The 26,110-nt window shown below is 48.8% G+C and overlaps 1 protein-coding gene and 1 long non-coding RNA gene across 2 annotated transcripts in view; one reads left to right on the top strand and one right to left on the bottom strand.

Moving 5' to 3' along the window:
- LOC110352193 (uncharacterized) overlaps positions 1-11,338 on the top strand; it is a 362,843-nt gene extending 351,505 nt beyond the window's left edge. The window contains exon 21 of the long non-coding RNA XR_011807942.1: positions 10,055-11,338. This is a non-coding gene — a long non-coding RNA (uncharacterized lncRNA). The remainder of the gene's footprint in view (positions 1-10,054) is intronic.
- The window catches only part of BMP2 (bone morphogenetic protein 2), a 171,866-nt gene that overhangs the window by 9,436 nt on the left and 136,320 nt on the right, over positions 1-26,110 (bottom strand). The window lies entirely within an intron of this gene.

The raw sequence follows: 26,110 nt of genomic DNA, 5'->3' as shown, positions 1-26,110 counted from the left end.
TGTGAAGACAGTCATCAGATTATTACGAAGGAGGACAAAAAGAGGAGATGATGATGATGAGTTACAGAGCCCAAATTCAAAGGAGTTTATGCCAATTTTTGGTAGCTAAGTAGCTGTAAAGACTACCAAGTATTTTCTTAAGATTACTAAACATATTAGCTGATAATTGTTAATATCTGTCCATGAAAATTAACCCCGTACAACAGAGCAATTTAATCACTGCAAATCCACGTTGGCAGAAAAAGAGTTCTGGTTTTTGTATCACTTGGCTGAGCTAAGTAAATGAAAACACGGGATATTTGGTTGATCCTCCACAAAGCTTTTGGGACATGATGTGATCAGAGAGGAACAGGACAGTCTTGTGATTAGTTCTGAATGGCGAGAGTCCCATGCACTAAACTGGGCTTATGAACTATGCTACTTCCAACCCTGGTTGTGGCACGTATTTGCTGTGGTGTGCAGCGAAGCCCCATGAGATGAGACTAATCCGCTTGGCCTATTTTGTCCATTTGGACATGGAGGAGAGGCTCTGGCAACATAGGCATGCAGTGCCTGCAGCAATACACAAATAAACAGTTTAGGAATGAACCTGAACAAACCCTGATGGTTTTTTGCTCAAATGAGGGTGATGTGGAAAGCTCTTACCCAAACCCCATGCATCACAACACATTTCGCTCCTCTCACCACGCTGGCAGACCCAATCAGCCCAGTAATCTTATCCACCCTGCTAAACCCAACCATTAATTTCTGCTGAAGACGTACTCCCACAGAGGCACAGAGGAAATATGCTCAAAGCGTCCCAAGCCAGCATCGTGCCATTGCCCTAAAGGAGCAGCCCCATTAGCAGAGCCTCTGCTATATTCAACCCAGACTTCCTAACAGTATCACATCATAAAACCATCATGCATCTGGCCCAGATTTAAGGCACAGTTGGCAGTATTTGATACAAGAAAGAAACCAAGGACTGAATTAGTATCCCATGAGGTTGTTTTTTTTCAAGTCACAGATGAAGTGCAGAGCCATGTGGAGAAGTCCTCCATACGCCTACTAACCCTTCCCAAACGAAAGAAGGGCTGTCTAGGTTTTATGTTCTTTGAAAATACCACTTCATTACCGCCCCTTTACTTGTTGCCAGGAGAGGTTAACGAAATTACTGAGGGATGAAACATACTTGAAACATTCTTTCTGGATCATCAAACAGGATTAGCGTATGAATTACACTCGGCGGTGCAGCACACCTGAAGGAGACGGGGCTGGTGGGACTGCACGCTCCCCCGTCCGTCGCCTGTGTTAACAAGGACAAAGCGCAGTGCGCGGGGTGTGTGCATGCACACGTGGCTTGTTGGCTACCAGCTGGAGCCTTTGGAGGGGAAGGAGAGGCAGAAACCAACCAAACCAAAGCGCTTGCTGCCCAGGGCTGCCTGAACCATGGCGCTGCACTTCGCTGCTCCTGACACGGAGTCTCGCTTTTGGCAGAGGCTTGGCCAGTGCTAGTCTGGCCGTGCCATGAGCGTGGTGCATGCAGCTAGAAATCCCCAACGCACACCTGAAGGGACTTGCCTCGCTGCCGGCACGCGAGGTAAGGAGGCAGGCCAGGTGAGCGCCACACGCTCTGGGGAAGCTCATCTCTCCAGGACTTAACTCCTCACCAGCAAAGTCCGCGCTCCTTTGCAGCCTACTGACATGACAACCACCAGTTAAACCTTCAGCAGTGAGTAGTTCGCCCTGTCTTCTCCTAGCTAGTGTGGTGTTTCCAGCTCCTCACCAGGTAAACACTCTTCCTACTGATCTTTTTTAACCTATCAATAAACTGCACGGATTATCCAGAGCTTGCACAGTTCATGTGGCACAGGATGCCATCGGTCTTTGCTCTGCCAGTGGCCCAGGCAGGCGCAGCTGCCTCATTTATTCTTACCAGTGTTTTGGGGTGGTAATTTTTTTTTTCTGATTTTTCTTGTCACTTTTCACTAATGGGTTACAAAAATAAAGCTTTGCACATATCTGTGCTTAAGAAGAACAATCTTTCATGTAAAACACATTTTATAACATCACATAGATCAGAACCCAAAGCTGCTGCTGCAGAACGAGATGGCACGAAGGGTTTCTTCTTTCGGGCCAGTATTTCTGGTAGGCACCTGAAAACCAAGCCAGCAGAAGCAAGAGCCTGCACTGTGTTCAGTCAGCACTATTCCCTGTGTGCTGAGGCATATTTGGGTTTGGAGCAGGGAGTTTGTAAATTCAGCACAGGAGAAAAAAAAATGACTTTCACAAAGGTGGCATACACGACTTAGCAAGGGGTGGTTCCACCCTCAGCAGCATCACCTCAACCAGCGGCTGGACTTTTCAAGTTGAACAGCACATCCACCAGCCATTGCTTTGAGATATGTGTGGGGGAGAAATACCTGCCAGCTGCAGCGATTTTTGTCTGTAAACGTTCATTTGTGAGTGGAACTGGGCTGCTCCAGCTGCAAGGACCCTGTGCAGCCTCCATCCTTCGTACCGAACGCCCACCTCTCCATGGGGATGTGCGACACGGAGAGGAGGAAACAGTAAAACAAATGCAGCCGGTGTCACACCGTCCTCTTCAGGATAGGGATTGTCTTTCATATGCATGTATACAGCGCCCAGCATCAAAAAGATCCCAAACCATGCTCTGAGTCCTAAGACTGCACTGTAATAGCAATTATTTGATTTCAGAGGTTTAATTCAGGTGCAACAGCCATCCGGTGCTGCCAGACGAGCTATTGCAAATTGCTGCTGTCCACTGAGACAAGACGAATGTTGATTAATCTACAGCATTTTTTACTGTCTTGTGTTTTTTTAATATCTCACTTCTGATCTCTACTTAATGGCCTAGCAAGTTCCCTTGCTGGTTAGAGTTATTTAGACCGCCCTAGCAGCCCAAAGCATTTATGGTCAGTGTAATTTAAATCTCTTTGTTATAGTCCTAGGAATCTCCTGAAAATAGAAAGTAAAACTAATGGGAAACACAAATGTTTTATAGATTATACGCATGTCTTTAAGATGTAGTAGCCAGCTAAGCAGAAGGTAGGGGAAAAAAGCAGAGATCAAAATCTAGGTCAGAACAAATGCTGGGCAAGAGCCCATGCTGTCAAGTCCCTGGCCTCCCTCAAGAGAAAGAATGAAAAGAATATTTTTATTTTTTTTAAAGGCGGAATAATGGTCTTTTCAAACATCCTATGTTTGTAAAAAAGACATTTCAGAAATGCCATTGCTCCATCCGTTTCTAGGACAACCACTGTTACCACTAATTTTACAGGTGCTTCGTCACCTGTGCTGCAGAGCAAAGTCCGCAAACTGCAGCCCAGCCAGCTCCGTCTGGATGTGAGGAAAAACTTCCCTTCCACCCTCAACCACTGCGATTAGTACCAAGCTACACACACGGAGCAGCCGGGCACCGGCACCCCCCTTTGCCGTGCCTGCTGCTGCCCGGGGCTGGAGGCTCCCCGGAGTGCCAGCGCTGGCCTTGCAGGTGAGGGGACGGCAGCCGCGGCCGTTTCAGACTGGGGTTAATGCTTGGCTGAAGTCACGTCCTTAGGCTACACTTCTCAAATGTGGCAGCGTAATTTTAAAAGCCTCACTTTGAGAAGTAACTTAAGCACTTAAATGGTAAGTCTGAGTGGCTTACAGTGAGATTTACACCCGCAACTGCCTTTGGTTCCCCTTGACGTGGCTCCAGCCACTTCACTTGTCCCACTGAGCCACCAGAGCTCCTGGGCAGGGACCGCTGCCTCTCGCCCCATGGTGGGTTTTCACTTCATGCCTAAATCCCTGGCCCCTCTGGGTTCCAGCACGTTCGAGGTAAGAGCTGCCCTTTTTATTGAGGGGCTGATGCTGCGATCCTTACGGAGCTCCCTTAGCTCGAGAATGATTAGGCACCAAGACGGGCTGCTCTGCCTTGGCTTTCGAAAGCAGAGTGGGGTTATGTGACCTGACACAAAATACCAGCATTTATGAGAGGAACTGGCCACAGTGTGAGCATAAGAACATACCAACGTCGTAGCTCCCCACCCTTTGATCTTGGTGCTTTAATGATTAATTAGTGCTAAAGTACTGGAAAAATACCTCACTGGAGGCAGTTTAAGCTTCTCTTTGTATAGATAAAAACTGCGATTCACATAAAAGGATAACCCGGAAATGCAAGACAGAGAGGGTGAGATTAAAGCACGAGCCTCTGTTCACATGCAGATGTTTGCCCAACAGGACAAATTGGAGAATCTGTTGGGCTTTAGGGAGCGTTTCCATTAAACTGCCTACATTTTCCGTCACATTGCAAGGAAGGCTGACTGTCAGTGCAGAGGGAAATCTGTCCCTTAGAAAGGTGCGTATGTGTTTGAGGAGATTTGAGCTTTAAAGAAACATCACATCCTATGGCAGTTTGCAGAAAAGTAATCCTTGCCTCCAGCGTTTGAAAAGAAGCCATTTCCCCCTTCTGCTGTCGCAGCTGCGTGTGTAAATGTTTCCAAATATGCTTCGGGCTCTAAGTCCCACTACCACCAGTGCTCAAGACGAAGCATAACGTGGGAGGGAAAGCTTTTTCTTGCTCAATCCTGCAGAGTTTATGCATACCACACCAAAAAATCTGGTGCTGACCTTTTTAGAGGCAATGCACCCGGTTATACCACTGCTCTCCCCCTTCTTGTCTGGCCGACCGTGTACCCCTCTGGGTGCAAACGTTCAGGGATGCAGAAGAGGCCAAGACCAGGCAATCTAACCAGCAATGGTTTATGTGCCTCCCCAGCCAAAAAAACAGGCAATGTGGAGAGTCTGTGACCCAAAGCTGACCACAGTGTGTCTTCTTTTAACAAGCTGTGGCTCACAGCCCACCGGCAAAGGGCTTGGGACAGGGCTGTGCCTCCAGGCTGGTCTTCCACTGCTGGCTGCTAGTGTGAGCAGTCACAGCTTCCCGGGGAGGAGCTGTGTGCGTGGCCAAACAGAGAGGGAGACCCTTCTGAAATGGAGTGATACACAGCTCTTAACCTGAGTCCAGCTCAGCCCTGAAAACACCTGGTTTATGGCACATCTATAACAGCACACTTGGAGACTGCTGCTCGCAAAGCGCTACTAAGCAAGTGGCGTTGACATTTTTCATGGAAAAAAAAAATCAGGAAAGGTTTGTTTGGGTCTTCTAAATCGACAATTTAAAATGAAATGTTTGACTTGGACTCTATAGCAGTGAAGTGCTTTTGTGAAAGATGCCGTGCCACCACGTGCCGTTTGGACGCTGCCCCACCACCCCCTGTGAGTACAGCTGGGCTGTGGGTCTCAGGGTTGGTACCGTGCGTCTTGGCACCCAAAGCCCGGCAGTGCAGAAGGACCAGGAGCACAAGGCACTGGAGCTGTAGTGCCATTTGGTTTGCTGGTGCACAACGAAACGCTGGGACACTTCCTGGGAATATTTTCTCCCTTTACATAATCTGTTCCATAAACACATCGCTGTAGCACAGTTGTGGTCTTCTGGGGAAGAAAACAAACGCTGACTTTCTCACAGGACAGACATTCCAGTTCTCAGTTCCCATTTGCCAGTGATTTTAGGATTCATTTCTCCATATATTCGATGTTTCCATCCATAGCAAGGGTGTGGGATAACCCTTAATTGATTCGCTTTGAGATCATCACATCAAAGCTGCCCTTGAAGTACAGATCATTAGCGTTGTATTGGCAGAAAGTAGATTTTAATATTAACTAGCAGAGCTACTGGAAGTGCTCTTGGTGGAACCTGAAAGGCAGAAGAATTGGCCAGGCTTTGCATTCATTACGAAAAATTGAAGCTGAGCACAGGTCCGGTAAAAGGGCAGGCAGCTAAGCCTCGGAGGTGAATCACAGCCCATGGTTAGGTAGCCCAGGGGCAAGGCCAAATGCATTATTATACACCCGCGTCACATGAAACAGGAAAATTGTTTTATGGTTTTGACATCCAAAACCACTTGGCTTTAGATGAATTCCACACAACCCCCAAATTGAATCGAAATCTGAGGTAGGAATACAGAATTCATAGCCTGTGTAATGACAGATCTCTGCTCCCAGAGCTTTGATCCTGTCCTGGGTAAGCTGAAGGGAAAGGTTGGTATAAATAGCGTTAGCTACAAGAGAAGAACTCCAGCGAGGAGGATTTCTGAGCACGCAATGTCAGTTGTGTTATGGGTTTTGGAGAGCAAGGATCCCGTCCTTCCCCAAAGCAGGACATGTACCTGGGCAGGGCAGAAACCCAAGGCCACTGATCTCAGGGTCCTCGCCTGCACCCCGAACTGCCACTCCTCGGGCATGGCAGACACCAGGCTGTCTGCTCAGCCACAGGCATAGGGGATAAGGCAGCATGCATGCATCTGCTTGCAGGTATCTGTCTTTGTCCCTTCTCCTTTTCTTCTCCTCCCTCAGTTCTACCTTGGTCCCAAGACTTTGTCCCTCCAACCTGTCAAAAAACAAATTTCAGCTTGAATGATGAAAATGTCAGCATTTGCTAAAGACGTGTGAAAGAAGGATGCCTGAAAAGTCTGGAAATAGGCACCCAAAGATCCTTATGTACACAGCAGCAGCAGCTATAGCTCGCAAAATTGGATGAGATGTGCAGGCTGGAAAATGCAATGCACTGCAAGGCAAGCAAAGCAAGCAAGTCCAGGAGAGGGTACAGGGAGATACAGAGTTACAGGCAACATCAGCTGGGCAAGGACCTCTGTCATTCACCTCCAGGAGCAGCAGCCACCTCCAAGCCTGGTTAACGCTCTACGAAAGCAGAAGGTGCCCGTACAGACTGCGCAGAGTGTGCTCACCTTGCCCCGCCAGCTCAAGGCTGCTTGTGGTCATCAGGAAGACCCCGAGTGTGGCTCCACTTCCAGCTGCCCCCCAGCACAAGGAGCCTCCCGGCCCTTTGGAACAGAGGGGGCCAGCATCAGCCCCCGTGCTCAGCGTCTCTGCCGCGAGGCCACCCAGCCCCAGCTCCTCCTGGTAGCTCCATCTGGGTGGGATCTGAACCTGGGGTCCGGGGGAAAACTTGAAGTCTGGCGAATGCCTCATCCTGCTGGATTTCAAAGAGGACAGCTCTGCAGGGCTGGGAGTCGATGCTGAAAACAGGTCACTGCTAATAAAACACAAATGCTTTGCCCTAAAATAGTGAGCAGTGCTTACAGAACTGGAGTGAACAGAGACAACACTTCTTAATTCAGCTCTCAGTGCTGTTTACCCCTTAGGATATCCCAACAATGTTTCCTTCCAGGGGTAACTACGAGGAGATATCCACACATCTGCCTGGCTTGCGAGGATGTCAGGAGAAAAGCTCCCAACAAAGAGCCTATCTCACCTCACACCCTAAATGCAGAAAGCCTCGGGGCATTGGCATACCTTTGTAAGGAGCAAATTCCTAAGTCGAGGGCTCTCTGCACAGGAACACCCTATCCTCCAGCACCGGCACATTTAATCCCCAGCCCCATCAGGCAGCACTTCCCACCACCCACAGGTCCGGGGTGATGGAGTGATCCCGTTAGCTCCTCGTGCCAGCAAAGCTCAGCCCCAGAGCAGCGCAGTGAGATTCAAAGAGCTCCAGGTGCGCCTGTGACACGCAGGCAAATTTTGCAGCCCTGCAGTTCCCCAACTTTGTCTCTCAAAGGCGAAAAAAGGAAAAAAAAAAAAAAGGAAAAAAAAAGCGATTGCGTGGTTAGCACATCCAAGGAGCACTCTGACACCTCTAACTGTAAGCGTGGGACCACTCATTATTTCACTATTTTTCTTTTCTGGACTTAATAAACCGGGATCTGCTGGTATTGTCACAAATCCAAACTCTGATCCTTTAGCTCAGTTTTGCAGTTCTGGTGTCACATATGTGTCCTTGTGTGCTTCCTTGACGTGACTTTATTTGAATAGTTCCTTTTCTTGTGCTGGTTATCTTCAAGAGATTTATCAGAACAATCCAGGCTGGTTCTGTTAATGAATATTAGGAAGGCAAGATAGCCGTTCTGCTGTATTTGGATGGGGTTGGTATCCATATTCATTTATTTTTTTAGGCTCAATCCAAAATGAAAGGCAACTCCTGCCCTATTTCGGAGGGATAGAGGAGTAAAATAGAAAAATAATTCCAGAAGCTGACATGGACCCAAACCTGCACTGAAGAACCAGGACTCATTTTTTCTGGTGGGGGACTCTGGAGTGTCTGAAAAGTACGGAAGGAAAAAAACCCAAACCCACTGAGACCGAAACCAGCTCCTGGGTGGCCCCAAGGTGGTGTGGCCGCTGCAGGCATCTCCTCGCCAGCACCACATCTCAGCGTGTCAGAGAGCTCAGCAGCAACCCGCCAGAAGCTGTGATGGGCTACCCAAAAGTCCAAAAGGCAGGAGGAGAACCAGATGTTGGCGGGGAGGAGCGCTCTCCCTTTGGGTTGCCGCAGGCAGACAGGTTCGGTGACTGTTTCATTTGCTTTTCCCTGGCCCCCGCATGCCAGGTGCTGCCCCTCCTAACCCTCATCTGTCCCCGTGGTGGAGCACCCCATCCTGCCTTCCTGCACAACGGCGCGAGCAGCTTCTGCACTTTCATCAAGAGAAGAAAGACAATCTCATGGCCGCGGGGAAGGATTAGAGGCTGGTATCTGAGTCCTATTTCGGGCTACGCTGTTGGGCAAATCATTTAAACTTTCCATACTTCCTTGTGTAGAAACTTTACATTTGGAGAGGAGGAAATCAGCGCGCTTCCTTCCCCCTTTGAATTAAGTACGTGTCAATTCTTTGTGAGATGCAAAGGGATGGAAAGCCCACACAAACACGCCTGCAGATGCTTTTCTCGGGATTCTATAGCTAGAGGGTCCCATTGACATGCAAATGCCAGGCCCTTCCCAATTACACACGGTTCTCCTTCCTACACCTCGGATAACCTAAGCTAAAGGAAGCAGAGTCTGTATGGAAATAACCATCCCCTTCCAAACTTCACCTATTACAACTGGTACCTGTAAGTGCACCTGGGGAGGCCTTGCTGACTGCACACCCCTGTGTGACACGACGCCAGAGGGGAGTGCCTCCTGCCACCGAAGCACTCGGGGGACCTCACAGCCGTAACCTGCCCCCGGGCTGGCAGTGGAGGCGCAGGGGCACGGCCTCTGGGCATGAAGGGAGCTGCCACAGCCTGGTAAAGCTGCTGCTTCCCACCTCCAGCTCTGGCGGTGAGCTTGGACGTAGCAGAGGCTGGAGCCTGCCTGCAGGAACCCCGCGGTAGGAAGCTCGTAGCAGGAGAAAATCTGGCTTTCTGTCTCCTGTCATTGAAGCTGGGTCAGAAAACTGGATTTGCGTGCACGTGCATCTAAAACACAAAGCCGGGACATGGATGCAGCTCTGCCCATCCCATCTTAACCCTCCTCAAGAATCCAGCTAACAAAATCACTTCTGGTCCAACCCAGCCCTTCAGGGTGTGGGGGCACTGGCCCCAATTTATCAAAGGAAAGCCCCCGCTGTTTTGCAAAACCCAGGCTTATTTCTCCCTACTGGTGTCCCATTTCAGCTACAGAAAATTGCTGTCTAAAGGTGCAAATACCATTTTTTGTCAGTGTATCAACAAACAATGCACACTTGCAGCTCGTTTAATTAAAGGGGCTAATTTCCTTCAATTGTCTGTTCAGGCATTGCACAGGTGTTCTGTTTCGGAGCGTATTAGTACACGGTGCTCTGAGCCTAAAAGCTAATTTTTAACTTAACCTAATAATGTCAGAAATAATGACCCGTGATTACTGCCTTGTGAATCAGACCCTATGATACTTAAAATAATTAGCATCAAAGCCTAACTGGTAGCTTGCTAAATTCATTATCAGCCATAAACCATCAGCGCCGAGCCCAACTTTATACTGAATGCTGGCGCGGGCTCCCCCCACCTCTTGGAGGCAGCTTTTTAACACGTTCAATTTAGAAATGTAGTTACCAATCCAGGGTTACCAATCCTGCGTGTGTGCCACAGAGCAGAACAAGCAAACGCCGGTCCCTGAGAGCTAAACACAATTTCCTGTGTCATCTGCTGAGCCCAAGCTGAGATCTGAAGCTGTCTATGCTTGAACCTTCTCCAGGTGCTCAGCTTTCCTGATGTAGATCTGCCTGACAAATGACAACAACAACAAAGGCCCCAAAACAAGCTGATGATCTGGAGAATTTCCTCCTCGCATCCAGGGAAGTTCAGAGAAGAAAATCTCTCGGCTAGGATGTGCACCTGATAATACCTTCTCACAAGCGTTCCCACCCACAAAACAAATAGCAAAACCCGTTGGCTTTGGGGTGTAAACCAAATTAGAAACAGGGCTGGGAAACCTACCAAATACCCACAAGGAGTTTGGCTAAAGGACTCCGATGCTCCTGAATATTTGACTTGTTGTTCTCCCACTAAAATCACGGCGAGTCCAAAGCCTAAGGAGTCACTTGCTTTTAAAATGCTATGTCAGGCCTTCAAGCCTGTTTGGAAGTTTGCGAAAATTTTGTCCCGATGCTATTAAAAAAAAAAAATAAATCCTCAAACACAACCACTTTGAATGCCAGAGGTCCCTAATGTCCCAGCTCTCCTATTCATCCCAGCTGCCCCATTACCACAGCCCTTTACGAGCGAGTCCGTGTAAGACCAGTCACGGCCAGCAGCTGGGAGAACAATCACTAAGGAAAAAAAAATATCCTGGACCGAAGAGGTTAGAAAATATTTTTGGTGGCTGATCATGATCCTGGAGGTCACTGCTGCTTTGGTTAGGGCCTAGCATTGCCGAGCAGGCTGTGTGCAGAAGTCTCTTGGAGCTCCCTTGAGTTCATGGAAGATCCCAGAGGAGGTTTTATATGATTATGAGTGTTTCCAATATTCACTCTGGACTATTAGATTTTTATTTCGTTTCTATTGTTAATTACATTTTTGACTACCCTTTAGCTGTACTGGGAGACATTTTTTTTGCAAGATCATTAAATAAACCAGTAAAAATAAAGTGCTTTGCTGCTAAGTGAAATGACTCTGTTAAGCTTTCATCTCTTTTCTCCTCTCTAAAGACTTTGGGCTTTTTTCAATAATTTACTTCCTTTTTTTCCAGCAAGAAAAAAGAGAAGAATGGAGGGGGAAAGAAGCAGATGAGAGTCACTGTCTAACCTTTTTTTTTTTTTTGACAGAAAGCAGGTACCTCTGTACAGATAGGTCATTAGCATCTCAGAAAATTGTCCAGCTGGTTTGTTGTTTGTTGTGAGGAGCTGCGGCCAGTGCTGCTTTACAGGTGGCAGCTGCTGGAAAAGCATCTCTCCCCGGGCCCAGTCGTTCCCTGGTGTCATAGGGGGGGATCTTGGAAGCCAGGCTCTGTGCCCACCTCTGGTTTTGTCCCAGGCTGACATGAGGTGAGAGCTTCTGCTAAGGCTAACACGTAATGAATGTGAAAACGACAACTGCTGTATGGTCCCTTCTGGTTTGGTTTTGGTTTTGCCCTTGCTTTTGGTTTTGTTCTCGTTTTTGTATTTTAATCCTGTGGCCATTTAGCCTGATTTGAGTGCTAGAGCACCGATAATTGCAAACAAGCCGACGGCCCCCTGACAGTGGCCAGGGCTCCCGGCCAGCGCCTCCCGCACAGCCCCAGCTGCTCCGAGGCTTCCTTCCCTCCAGACCCATCTTCTGCGACGCCTCTCGGCCAAGCAGCTCCTCCACCTTCCTTGCTATTAGGTGGAGCTTGGAGCACTTCACCTGCCCTTGCAAGTCGGCGAGCAATAAGCCTGCAGCTCCCTGCGGGGCTCCAAAACCTCCCGCGAGGGTGGAGCAGGAAGAGGCTCCTGCCGTCCTCCTGCCAGCTGCCGCGGGAGAGGTGCAGCCAAGGAATGGCAGCCGGGCGTGGGGAGGGAAATGGATGCTCGGAGGAAGGCAGGGGGAAGGAAGGGGAAAGGAAAGGAAGAAAGGGTGAGAGAGGGGCAACAAGAGACAGCAAGACAATTTTAGGGATTATAATTTGGTATTATCTAACTACTGGGATTGCTTCTGCAGGGTTTTATCAGGGCTGGTATGTGCTGAACAGGAGTAAGTACACTAGCAGAACCTCACCAGAGCACCACTAAAAGGAAAACAAAGACAGGTCTATGGTTCACCTGGAAGGAGGAGGGCGCATATGCACTTGGATAGCCTAAGGAGGAGAAAAAAATGTCTCTGAAGCATTTGGCATCAACTCCTCGGTATCCCCACAAATGCATTTCCCGCCTGTCTGCAGAAGTCTTTGCATGTTCCATATACAAAACCGTACACCAAGATACATGCAGGACTCCACGGCAGGCACACAGTGTATAAATCCCACTTCTTTCCCTCCACACAACATGATGTAACCTAAAAGTTACTCATTGCAAGTTGGTAAGACTTTATTCAGTATGAAACGAAAACCATGTGGCAGAAATGTAATCATTTCTGTCGCTAAAATACACTGCCCTTGAAGATCACCTTGCTCAGGGTTTTGTTCTACGGCACCAGAAGAAGTGGGCTGGGGTCTAGGGGAAAGAAATTGTTCTCCACAAGAGCTAGAGTTGCTAATCTTCCTCTTCCAACCAAACTTTGCATAGCAGTCTGTGGGAGAAACTGAAACACGGGGCAAAGCCTTATGTCTAAGAACATCCACCACCAAGGCTTTTACACAAAGTCTGGCACTGGCCAGTGATGAGGGATCTCACTGCAGCCACAAACCTGTTGTTCCTCCCCCTTTCCACACACCGTACGCACAGACATGCAGACTTAGTGGCTCTAAGCTCAGCTCGTGCTTCTCCCAGTCACCTGTGTCCCATTTTTGAGTCTGTGCCTGACCCCAGAGCACAGCGGCTCTCGGCTGCTGTTTTGGGAAGAGGAGCAGGCTGCAGCTCTCTGGGCTACGCTTTGCTCCCAAGACCACCTGGAAGCGTTTTGGTGCCCCTCTCCATTTGGCCATCCCCCACTGGTTGACCTTCCCAGCGCCCGGTGCCTGGATCCTCAGGGGGTGAGAGCCATTAGAGCCATTGCCACCTTGCTCAGAGCTGTTCTGATGGCTCCGTGCCATAGTGCTGGTGGAAATGATCCTTCAAGAACCCCTTGGGGTGCATTACTAGTTCACAAGGAAAGCTGCTGATAGAGGTTCGTGGTGTAACCAGCCATCCTTAGGACCAGAGATGAGTGGAGGTGTTCAGTCAGAGCTGTCCCCTCCTGTTCCCACGTCAAGGAGCTCAGCCAGATCCACACCTGGGCCCGTTCTTAGCTCTGATGCTCAGCAAGCTGCAAGGACTTGGGAGCTTCTCCATATTGCTTATAAGCATCCATCAAAACAACTGCAAATGAGTTATGTTTCAAGTATGCAAGAGCTTGGGTCTCTATGCCAAAAAACGATTAGTGTTCTCAGGCTTCCAGCAATGCAAAGCAGAGTCTGAAATGTCCTGATGAGAGATATATGCATTTCCTCTTAGACAATTAATATTAGGGGTGGGTTTTATTGCTATTCTTTTTTATGTTGTTAACATCCTGCCCTCTTTCCTGGTTCCTCCCAAAGAGCTACAATGCAATTTGCAAAACTCCCCTTTGTAAGATGTAAACATTTACTAAACATTGTCTTTCCACTTTGTATTATGACAAAAGAATAGAAGTCAAGATGTTAAATATATTTCTGTATTTGCATCTGAAAGCCCCAGGCCTTCCTGAACATACTTGTAGATAACTTCCATTGTTTTGAGCACATTACCTTTTCTGTTGATCATCATCTCCATGAAAATCCAAAGGCGAGGTCTTTGCTGCAGCACCACGTAGGTCCCATTTATTACTCAGAGCCGTACAGATGCGTGAATGCCGTGTGATGATCATCCGTGTTATTCCACCTCATTATTTAATACTGAGACACACGCAGCCTGGCTCGCAAACTCACCGCTGGGGATTTGCAAATGAGTGGCCAGCAGATCTTGCTTATTCTCCAGCGCAATTACGGCTGAACCCGGGGTTGAAACTACTTCTGCAGAGGCCATTCCCAGAGCTGTCACACGCTTTGGCAGCAAAGTCTTGGGTGGTAAGACTGATCCGACTGTCTTTGTGGGACAGCCGGGCTGCATCAGCTCTCGGGGGGCTGCAAAACAGACTCACCAGCTGCCTGAGCAGCCCAGGAAGGCAGCAAGTGTGAGTGAACCCTGAACCTAGCGCACAAACCTCCAGCAAGCCAAAAGCTCTGCTGAGTTTTCTCTGAAGCCAAAACACCTGGAAGCACATCAGTCGCTTCCTTCTCGTCTCTGCTAGATAGAAGAAATCCAGTGGCTTCATCAGCTCTGCTTGGCCAGAAGCCTTCAAAGTTAAGACAGGACCTTAAGCCTAGTTTTGACGGAGATGAAGCATGGAGCATCTAAAGCCTCCTTCTCCAGCCTTCTTGTGAACACCCCGGGCAGACTTCTGCCACCACTGCATGGTGGCATGGTGGCACACCCACCACGATCTCATTTTCTCTTCTTTTGCATTTGCTTCCCTCTCTGCTTGCTGTAAATATGTTCCTATGTTTTACAGGTGGTACAAAATGGCATTACTTTGATTCATGTTACAATGTTCTCCAAAGACTTAAAATAAAAGCAATTTTCACAATTGTATTTCATGTCTTTAAGCAAATGCTCTTCCTTACACTTTCTTCCCCATTCTTGTGTGTGTGTGTGTGTGTGTGTGTGTGCATTTTTTCATGAATAAAGAGCATAGTTTACCTGCACAAATTCTTTAAGCTTAATTATTTGGAAGATTTCCAGTTAAAAGTCCTACTGCATAAGCAAACATCATTTAGAGAAGATCTGCTTTGTGTCACCTGGCATTTTTCTTCAAACAACGTGAAAATCCAATCCAAGGAGATGTAAGAAGAGATGCGCCGACTGACTCCCCAAAACAGATGGGACTTTGGGATGTGACTTTGCAAAACTGATTGGTACAGGGGGGCATTTTTCTAAAGATGGGTTTTCTAGAGCTACGGCAATGGTTTCAGAGCAGACGTACTTAAATCTCTTTAACATCACACCACATCCACAGAGGCACATCTTTGTGAAATTTCTGGAGGGAGGTGGGGTTGTTTGTTTGTTTCAAGTAGCCTGTTAACCTCGTTTTCTGCTGCAGACAAAGCCTTCAGGCCAATCCTGCAAACACCTCTGGTATTGTTCAGAGCAGTTGCCTTTGCACCTGCCAGGAAATTTGTAAGATCAGAGACTCAGATCCACCTCTTGCAACCTCTTTGCCTTCCTGGAAACTCCCCCAAAATAGCTGACTGGGTAGGATTAGGCTCTTGCTTTGGAAGTTGATTATGTGATCTCTGTTTCTTTCGGTCTTGCCAGCCAGGGCTTACCTCCAGATGAGTATTTCAGCACGTGCTTAACCTTAAGCAACGAGATACTCATGCTTATAGTTAAGTATAGGCTTAAAAATTTTGTTGGAAGCAAATCACAAGCACATTCTTACATACTTTTCTGGGCTGGGCCTAACCAGAGTTCTCCTGTTAAAACGGTCTTTTTTTCTTTTCTTTTTTTCTTTTTTTTTTCCCCCCCAACACTTATCCCACCACTGTAATTTCCCTCTTCAATAACGCTCTCCATCTGCTCCATTCCAGCGCAACCAAAGGGAAATGACATTTTTGTCTATGGCAAGTAAATCATGACTGACAACAACCTGGTACATCATGCACGGCTCCGCAGAAACAGGCAACTTCTTCCATTCCAAGCAGCTGGCCCAGACGGGGCTGTCTGAGCCACATTTCTGGCCGAACCATCGCCTCTTGTACCCCTCGTGTCCTCTGAGTGCTGCACTACCCACACGGGTGCCTTACCCAGGTTTTTGGGGGAAGCTGCCTGCTCTGCTGAGCGGCGAGGAACACACAGGGAAAGCAGCGTCCTAGCAGAGAGTTAATAGCGTTGCACACGAGCCATTTCACCTACAGCAAGAAGTGAAAGCATGCGACTACACCCAGCAAGTGATCACAGAGCACCCTGCAGGGAATTTGCTTCCATTTCAAAGAGAGAGATCAAAACCCACAAAGAAGGGGGATGGGGGGGGGGGGGGGGAGAGGGAGAAAGAAAGAAAGATGCTCCCAGCCTGTGCATGAGATCAATGTTGGGCCCGACCTCATAAGTTTTCTGAGAGGAAGGGAGAGATATGGACAGAAGAATCAGAGAGCACCTTCAGTGCCTGATTATTTATGGGCTGGGGTTTGATCCTACACACTGCGATAAATGGGAGGTTTGCCACCGACTTCAATGGAAGCAGAAACAAGTCCTATCACCTTGAGGTTTATTGGCTGTCTGCAGAAAGTCTTCACATTTATATAGAAATTAAATAGAGGATAATTCGATAGTTTGATGGTGACGTCGCGGTTCTCACATTAAAAGAGACACAAATTTATCCTTTGTTTTTTTATGGTCTTCTTTTTCCTGGCCTTTTTTTTTTTTTTTTTAAGAAAAATGCTCATGTTTCAAGGGAAGACTGATAAAAATGGGATGGTCGTGTGCATAAAAAAAAAAAAAGAGGACTTACAGCTCAGTCTTGTCCCCCTTCCTTCACTCAAGGCTCAGAGGCTCAGTAGTTTAAAGCAGTCGGCATTAGTGGTAGCATCAAACAAGCCATCCTGTAAGAGTTCCCCTCCTGTGCCAAAAGCAAAAAAAAGGCTGTCCTAGTTTGAACTACGCCAAATAGGGCATTTGGCCTTGAGAAATGACTTTAAAGAGCTGAACAAAAAAATTTAACTCTGTGCTCAAAGCCTGTGTTTGGGATATATCGATCAGGCTGAGAAGTCAGCCATAGGTGGCAGAGCCAGGCTCAGGACTCCCTGCAGCTCCTTGGGAGCTACAGACCCAAATGCCTGCCATCTCCTTGGTTGCTTAATTATTAATTATTAATTTTTGCATTCTTCCACTTGCTGCAGCCAGTTAATGCCACTACAATGACCCGTTCCCCTCTGATTGAGTTTGGGCTCAGGAGCTTGGTGGCAAATATGTAAATTAAGGACCTTATTACCATCAACATAATAAAATTACCCATCTCCAGCTTACTGCTGTTAATTTCTCCGGAAACCCAAAGCATGATGCGGTGGCAGCTCCTCGTGTCCAGGCAGACCAGGACGGGGCCCATCCCCTGCCCAGCAGCCACGAGGCACGGGGAGGGCGCATGGAGCTGACAAGCAAGGGGAGAAACTCAAGACCACCACCAGACTCTGCAAGGTGGCCTTTTCTTTTGGGGACCTTTTGCTCGAGAAGCCTGCACCTGCGGGAGGGGTCCTGGAGGCAGCACTGATGGCCCATCAGCCTGCAGGGTGTGGGGGCAGCCCTGGAAGAAGGGCAGGTAGGGACGGGAGGAAACGCTTGAGGTTGGCACAGGAATGAAACAGCCCCGATCCCTCCTTCTCCCATGAAAACATTACACCACCTAAGACTATTAATTCTTAGCAAAACCCAAGAGAAACCTTGGTGTGGGCAACAACAGCAAAAAAAAAAAAAAAAAAAAAAAAATCTTTAAAATGAATCGTGAAAAATACAGCTTGACCAAAACTATTTGAATTCGTGCCATATTCTGTGAGGGTTTCTGTCTTGCTTTGTTTTGTTTTGTTCTGCATTGTTTGATGCCTTCTTGGGGGAGGCGGGACAGGCAAGAAGAGCAAAAACATTTCAAATCGACCTGAAAGGATGTTTTTTTCCCCTCCTGAGATTTTTCCACTTTGGTTGGCGTGCTAGCCCCCACAGCCCCACCGCTTCCAGCCCCCCAGCAGCTAAATTGCCGGGGCCGATGCCAGCCCCGGGGCGGTGGGGCCGGAGCTGCCCTGCACCCAGACCCCGCGCTCGGCCCCCGAATTTCCCCGCCAGAGGCCGTGCTGCGAGCTACGGCCGGTGGCTGCTCCGGTGAGGAGACAAGCCTCTGCTGCGAGATGCATAATCTCCAATTTATACAGAGCTTTGAAAGGCATCCAACGGTCTAATTGGGAGGCCCTTAAATTAAAGTGGGGATGGGATTTGGAATCCACTTTAGAGCTTGCGGTTTGGAGGGAAGCATGGGGATCCATTTCATCTGTGTTGATATCAGGGGAGCCCAATATAAATGTTTTCTGGCGCTTTTATTCCTCCAGCCCTGGGGTTTACATGAGGGTTGGCTTTTTGTTCATTTTTTTTCCTTCTTCTTCTCCTCTGTTGTTGTTTTTTTTGCACTCTGAAGCCTCTTCCAAGTGTAATTGCAAACGAGGTGCGCTATCGCAGCGTCTGGGGCAGCACCTCTCCGCTTGCAGCGCTGCTGCCAGACCCAGGCATCCTCACAGCCGTCACCCCACGCCTGTCACCCCGCTGCCGGCGGTGGCCCTGCCTGGATCCCGAGGCAGGACAGCGGTGGTACCTATAGGAAGCCACCTCGTGCTCCTGCACTGCCAACGCGGTGCCATCAGCACAGGGACACGCTGCCGGTGGGCGGAGGAGAGCCAAGAGGTGCCCACTGCAGCTCCAGCCCTTTCCCCTCCAGCCTGAGCTGGGTTTTCACAGCTCCGGCGTTAAAAGCACGCTGTGCCCTCTGGCCTCGGGCTTGGGAGACATAGCTCGGGGATGGCTTTATTGGCCCGCCGTCAGCAGGAAAGCTCTGTTGCCCTTAAGCAACAGCTTTGCAGTTGAGGCAACCGCGGGCGGCAGGAGAGAAGGGGGGTTCTCCTCTGCACATCTGCTTTTCATCTGACTCCGCTGGAGAGCTGCAGCCACTTTGCATCGCTCCCCACTTGGCCCGATGACAAGGACCCCGTGGCTGAGTGCACCCGAGCGCTGGCTGCAGACCCTGCACTCCGCCACCCTTTGCTCACAGCACAAACCTGGGCTCTCATTCAACAGCCACAGAAACACGTCTGCTTCTACCCACCGGGAACCAGAAGCCAAAAGGGACACGTATTTTCCACCTGTCCCACTGTCCCGGGCAGCATACGCCCAAAGGTGAGAGACTGCAAGGGAAAAGCTCACCACTCCAGGCTTGTGCTTGCAGAGCCACCAGGCGAGCAACCTGCCACGAGCAGAGGAGGGCTGTGCATGGTCCCACAAGCCCCCGCTCAGGTGCCACGGCATGGCCGGGCTGATTCACAGCGTTGGAGAGCTGACCTCTGCGTATCGGGAGTGCCGAAACGTGTCAGCAGCTGCTCCATGCGGCCACTTCTCCTTCTGATCTTCTAAGAAGATATTCAGCAAGCGACCAGAAGTAAAATGATTTGAGGGAGTGGGAGTTTCCTTAACTTCGTGTTTTTCCTGCCAGCACTGAGTTATTTCTCCTCGCCACTTGAGGTGGTTTATGTTCACAAAAGCCCTGCAACAACAATGCCGTGCGTGAGCAGGAAATTCCCTTCCCATCACAGCGACACAAGGAGGAGGACAGGGAGCGTACAATGCATGTAAAAATATAAACATGAGAAATGACCTCATTTGTGCCAATGCTCAGCCTGATTATATAGGTTCGTGGCCAGAAGTTCTCCCAGGGCCTTATTTTCGCTCTCCCCTCCACTGATGTGCGCTCTGATCAAAAACAGGATAGCATAATGAAATAAGACTTGGCCTCTCCTCTCGTGCTTCCCCTCCGACTCCTGAGCCTCCTCCCTGGGCAAGCACCACAGCGGCTCCCGTTCTGCCAGAGCTGGGAGGGCAGGTTGGCTTTGGCCCCGTCCCCACGGGGAGCAACTGCGCAGGCTGAATGCTCTGGCAGGAGTTCCCTGGTGGGAAACACACACGTATGAAAATAAGGGAAGGGCTTGAAGCTAAAGTCCTGGCAGGAGATGCAGAAAAACTCGCCCTCATCTCCCAGCTCTCCCTCGGTGACATCTGGCTAATCCTGGGAGGCTGCAGATTACCTCTGTGCCCCACCACTGGCACAGCAAAATATTCCTGCCACCTCTCCCCCCTCCGCAGAGTGACCTCAGAGCTGTGCATCTTTTGGGATGACACACCGGGGAACACATCTCAGCTCCAGTCGAGCTCTTTCTGGCCAGTAAAAGTCACAAATCCGGTGACATCCTGACCAGAGAGGAGGTTGAACCGCCAGGTTTCTGCTCTGCAAGAGGCTGTGACATTTTGTGAGAGTGCGTGGGGGGAGCCACTTCAGAAAAATAGAGAGGAAAATTTCCCACAGAACGGAAATTACTAAGGATTTTTTGTTTCATCTTAAGGGGAAAAAATGCGAAATCTTTCCACTGGATTTGTTTCCTTGTGAAATAAATAAATAGCTGGCTCTTTCGACACTTGAGGATTTGCTACTTTACCCTGCCCTGGGGTCACGGCGAGCATCCGGCACCCTGGTAGCAAAGAGAGGCAGGAGGCCCTGGTGGGGTCCCTGGTTCTCCAGCTGAGATGCTTGGGGCCAGAGAGCCCCCACTAACCCCCCACATTGGCCAATAAGCTCCACATTGCCCCAGATCCTCAGCCCAGGACCATTCCTGCCTGCTGTGAAGTGTACAGCGCCCATGGTCCTCCACCACGTGGCAGAGCAGGATGGCACAGCTGCCCTGTCCCCCCAGGAAGAGGTGTCTGTCATTTGGTTATCTGCCTCCTGCTCCCCTGCCAGTCCCTTCCTTCATTAAATTAACACCTCGTTATAAAATGCAAGCTGCTTTGTTCCTACAAATGGTGCTGGAGGGTGTTTACTTTTCTAATGAATATCCTGTGTAGAATGGAAATCTGTCCCTGGCAGTCCTTAACAAGTGCTTCATTAAGCTGTTTGAAAAATGTTCCTTTCTGTTCTTCTTTGAACAGGTTACACTTTGCTCTTTTAAGCTAGCTTTTGGCTGCCTCCCCATACCTGAGAGGATGGGTGGAGAGGTGGCCATCTGCTCCCAGAGCAAGCAGCCCTTTTAATCCTCAGCAACAGGAAATGTGCTGACAGACAGCGCAGTCTCTACCAGGTAAAAGAGCATCCCTCTGCTGATAGTGGCAGTAGGGACAGCCTGGCGTGGCAGTGCCCGGAACGGTGTGAGAAGAGAGAGGCATTCACCTGCACGGGGAGCTACGAGGGTCATGCTCTTGCAGTACCATTACAGCACCAGGGAGTTCAAAAGCATGCCAGAAATAAGAAAAGAGGGATGGTGGATGAGGAGACCAGACAGTCAAAAGTATGCAAATCCTGCTCAGAGTTAGACATAGACTTCAAAAACTGCTTGTCCGGGAGAGCAGTGTGAAACTCTTACAGGCAAGGGTGCTGCTAAGCGTGATCGAGTCCATCTCCTAGTCCGTGTTAGCAACGACAAGAAATCTGCTCGTATTTCTGCTGAGTAGAGCTCAGTCTGAAAACTGTTTTTCAAAAGCTTTGGGATAGTGTTTGGTGAAGCTTCTTCCCAGATCAGCAAAGGGAACAAGGTACCACGTATGGTGCCTTTCACCCAGAACTGAAGGAATGCTCACAAAAAAGCAGAAAACGCAGGGCATGTCCCTTTGGGGCAGGAGACTCAATGCTGTGCCGATGAAACCAGACCATACAGTGTCCCCACAAAGAACTGCATGTTCTGGGCTGATACATTGCTCATTTCTGTCTCCAGCCAGTCCCACGTACAAATGAGAAGCCTTTAAAATCCCCCCACACACCTCAAGGGTTACTTCCATGGGTGTCCGAACTGATGCCTCCTCCTCTGCCAGGCAGATGCCAGTGATCACAGCTGCTGAGATGGTACCAAAAATCTGCGTTTGGGACCTACAGACTGTGGCTAGTATCAAACCTAACAGAGGGTTTTAAAGGAGAGAACCTATATTGCTTTGAGGGTGAGAAAACTGCACTAGTTCAAAGCTAATACAATCTCCTTTGCCCTAGAATTACTTCAGGAGTCTAATTCACCTGGATGAGCAGGTAACACGCTAGAAAATTGTATGCAGTCATGAAGCGAGGCTCACTCACCAACCCCACGAGCCCTTCTCTCCCTGCTCCACTACCATCTGACATGACTCCTCCCAGGCAAGAAAGTTTGGGGAGGGTTTCACTTCTGTCAGAGTAAACATGGGTCCCTCTTTTAAAAGACCTAATCACCTTTGGGGAAAACGATGCCAGCACGATGCAGGTACAAAAAAAGCAGAGCAAAAGCAAGTTTTGGTGGAAGCATGTGTCTCTTTGGGCACCACAGGCACAGGAGAACTGCAGTGAAGTCGGTGCAGATTTACACCAGGCTCCAAACCTGGACTGAAACATGCAGTCAGTGACATGAAATCAGTAATAAAATTTACAGAATGAGGAAACAAACTGACTTCCTAACCAGCCACCCCATTAAGATACGTTCCCTTGTTAAAGCTGCCTTGATAGAGGAGCTGATAATTAACCAGCCGATGTCTGTACTGTACCAGCACACTGTCCGGTGTTATCTGACCGTGGTCTGCAGAGATAACACCGGACAATGGCTGCTTGGAAAGGTGGCAAAATGGAAAGAAGTGCTGGAATGCCTGCGTGAAAAAATAACGCCACTATTCAGATACTAAGCTACTAAATTCAGCTGCTCCACATAAATACTGGTTAGCTCGGATAGCTTTCCTAGCAGATGATATGTGACTTTGACTGAAAGACCAGTAGTCCAGCTGTGACCTCACTTTGATTTTGCTCAGTCTATTAGTTCATTCATCAGAGAGGAAAAGGAGTCCATCTGCCACTGCCAAGCCAGATATCATCAAGCGTTTCTTTTAGCAAACCCTGAATCCAAATTCTGGCCAATAATCTGGGCGAGGAACCGCTCCAAACAGGGCGAAGAAGACTTCTCACACAACCTAGAGAAAATATTGCCTAGAATAAACACAGGTCCTGCCTAACAGGCTGTAGGCCTGTCTGAAAACAGAGGATTTTGGCTTTTCCTGTGGCCACATGATTCCAGGCGGACCATCCACAGGCTGCCTCAAGCACTCACACCAAATTAGCATTGTCATCATCTATTAATACATATGACCCGCGACTGAATACTTGTAAAACAGGACGGGGCTCATTCTGCCCTAATTGACCAGTATCCATTAGGAATAGCTACACCGAAGCTGGTGGAGTCTCTTGGAGCTGAGATTACAATCTAACTCGATACCTCTGAAGATTTTTTGTTACTTGCCACTTCATATGAGCTAATGACCAGCTCTGCCTCTCTTGTAAAACTCCAAGAAATGTGTAGCCTAAAGAAATAGGTCTGCTTTTCTGCCTATTCTATGCCTATGGATCAGGTGAGTCTGACTTCACTTCCACACACAATTCAGTCTCCCAGAAAACACTGGAAGATTATACTGAGACATACTTAAAGATGCTATTTCTAATATTTTGTCCTTTTAATTGCCGTGGCTCTTTATGATACGTGCTCTGGGAACAATGGCAAAAAGTGCCATCTGAAAAGTTGTATTTACATGCACTTTACTCTTCTCGGCAGCGGTAGCAAGGTTACGCAGGGAGGAGGATAGGACAGAGGCGGGCCTGCCTTCCCTACCGCCAGTCCTGCAAACCCATCACATCAAAATATGTGGCTGAGCACTGTTTAATATACATTAAAAAAACTAGCTTCAAAGGCAAGCAGGAAAAATAACTAATCAACCCTGTTCCTGAAGAGAAAGGGAAGGCGTTACACTGTAAAGAGCCTCTTGCTCCCTGTTCCTGCACAGCCTTCAAAACAAGATCTTGAATAGCTTTATTGGACCTCTGAACATCTCTTCAGGGCTGGGCTAATGAATCATAGCTAATGCCAGAGGCAGTGGCGGAAAACTTGTCGACCTGCTTCACATTCTGTTCTCTTGCCATAAATTTGGAGAAGAAAAAAAAAAAAAAAAGAAAAAAAAAGGAATAGTGCATACAAAGGTCTCTCAAAGGTTTTGGAAATTTGTACACACTCCTTACCCAGCCAGGCCTGCAGGAGCTTCACAGTAATTACATTAAATAAATCCTCAGTGATCCCACCAGCAGCAGAGCCTGCTCAGCCAGGTTCACCCCCGGGACTGTCACCAGAGCATGTGGAGACCTCCAAGGCCAAGGGGATCAGCGCTCCCTGGGCCAGCTCTGCTCCTCGGGCAGTGCCAAGGCCGTGATCTCCAGCAAGTGCACGTCTGCCATCCTCCCCCTCACTGCAAACCCCTCACAGAAAGCGGAGGGACGGCGCAGGCTGGAGGAGAAGCATCGAGCGGCCTAGGAGCAAGGGACAGAGCTAGGCCTCACCTCCATTCCTACCTCAGTTGTCATGTCAGCTTTTTGTCCCTCGACATCTCCATCATTTGGCAGCCCTGGGCTTTCCACTAGCGTGCTCCTAGTGCTTCAGAGCTTGCCATGCATTGCTCAGCCACCCTCCTCTGCCCGGCAGTGGCATTTCCTCACACCAACCATGCTTCCCCCTGACCGGAGCAAAGCGATTACGTCTGGGGCTACCACCTGAAGGGAGGCCCCACGGCATGTGTGACTCCACACTCGCCTGCAGCTTTTGTAGCCAGATGTGCCAGTGGGGAAAACAAAACAAAACAAAACAAAACAAACAACTCTAATGCAAAAATTCATCAGAAAGGTAGTGGTTCACCTCCAAATTGTGTTTGATGGGCTCAAAGCAAAGCAGGGGGCACCGTCTCCTTGCCCATGGCAGGGGGTTTGGAATCAGATGATTTTTAGGGTCTCTTCCATCCCAAACCATTTTATGATCCTACTTCAAGAAAAATAGGGATGTCTTCTAAATATAATCCTTTTCCTCTCCACAGCAAGCTAATCAGAGACCAGCTCATTAAGATCACAGAGCTTGCATGTGGAGCAAAGCTATGATTAAAAAACATGCAGGGCCTGATCTGTGCAGCTGTAAAACAAACGAACAAAAACCTGAAAAAACACCAAACCAGCCATCCCAAGAGCCCTAACCGCTACAATATCACTTCAAAAGCCCCCCCACGTGTAGAGGATATGAGAATTAAGGGTCAATAGATGCAGCAGAAACCAGGGCTGGCTCCCTTTGCCCTGAGTTCAGGCCTTCCCGCTCCGTGGTGGCACTGTTGCACACTAATGGAGCACTAGGGCAATAAAAAATGCTGCAGTGGCAATAAACTCAGTCCCTATAAACTTCTGTTTCATCACAGCAACGGGCTGGATCTTGGGTGTGGTCTGAAATTAGCCCACGTTCACCAGGCTATCAACTGGAGTCAACAGCTCAACTGTGCTGAGCTTTGTAGCTGCGTGATGTTTGGAAATACTCGGGTGCTGTTCTTGGGGAGAGGGACAGAAGAGTTGTTTTAAAGCGGGGTGAGAAAATGTCTGTATAGGAATGGTAAGAAATAACACAGGCAGGCAAGCAGTAAGCTCATCAATAAACAGAATCGATAAGATAAACCCTTCAAAGACTGGCCCAGGGTATCCTCACTAGAGGCAGAGGAAACCAAGCATCCTCTCAGCGTGTATACATGTACATCAGCAGGGGACAAGGACACAGTAATGGCACTTTGAGTCACCTTTCTTAAACCGGCGTGGCTGACCAGGAACATTCTAATGGAGATTAGGCGGAAACAGAGAGTGTTTCGCTACTGGAAGGAGGGCCGGGTGACATGGAAAGAATACAGGGATGCTGCTCGTGTCTGTAGGAAGAAAATTCGTGTGGCTAAAGCACACCTAGAGTTGAAGCTGGCTGTGTCTGTGAGAGAAAATAAAAAGGGTTTTTTTAGATATGTGAATGGAAAAAGGAGAACTAAAGAATACATAGGGCCGCTCCTTGACAGGGAAGGTCTTCTCACAGACGATGACATAGGCAAAGCAGAGACGCTTAACGCCTTCTTTGCCTCTGTCTTCAATGCCGATGATGGGCTTCGGGACCCAGGGTGCCCCGAGCTGGAGGACCGGGACGGTGGGGATGACAAACTCCCGACCGACCCTGAACGTGTGCGGGATCTGCTACTCCACCTGGATCCCTACAAGTCCATGGGTCCGGATGGGATTCATCCCCGGGTGCTGAAGGAGCTGGCGGACGTCATCGCGGAACCTCTCTCAATTATTTTTCAACGATCCTGGGAGTCTGGAGAGGTCCCGGTAGACTGGAAGCTGGCAAATGTTGTGCCGATTTTCAAGAAGGGTCAGAAAGAAGACCCTAGCAATTACAGGCCTGTCAGTCTCACATCAGTGCCTGGTAAAATCATGGAGAAGATGGTTCTCGAACGTATTGAGGCGCACCTGGGGGACAAAGCAGTCATTGGTCCCAGCCAGCATGGGT

The sequence above is a fragment of the Anas platyrhynchos genome, chromosome 3, assembly GCF_047663525.1.
Source record: "Anas platyrhynchos isolate ZD024472 breed Pekin duck chromosome 3, IASCAAS_PekinDuck_T2T, whole genome shotgun sequence".
Taxonomy (NCBI): domain Eukaryota; kingdom Metazoa; phylum Chordata; class Aves; order Anseriformes; family Anatidae; genus Anas; species Anas platyrhynchos.
Note: the sequence above shows the minus strand (reverse complement) of the source record. Positions and strands in the feature narration are given on the sequence as shown.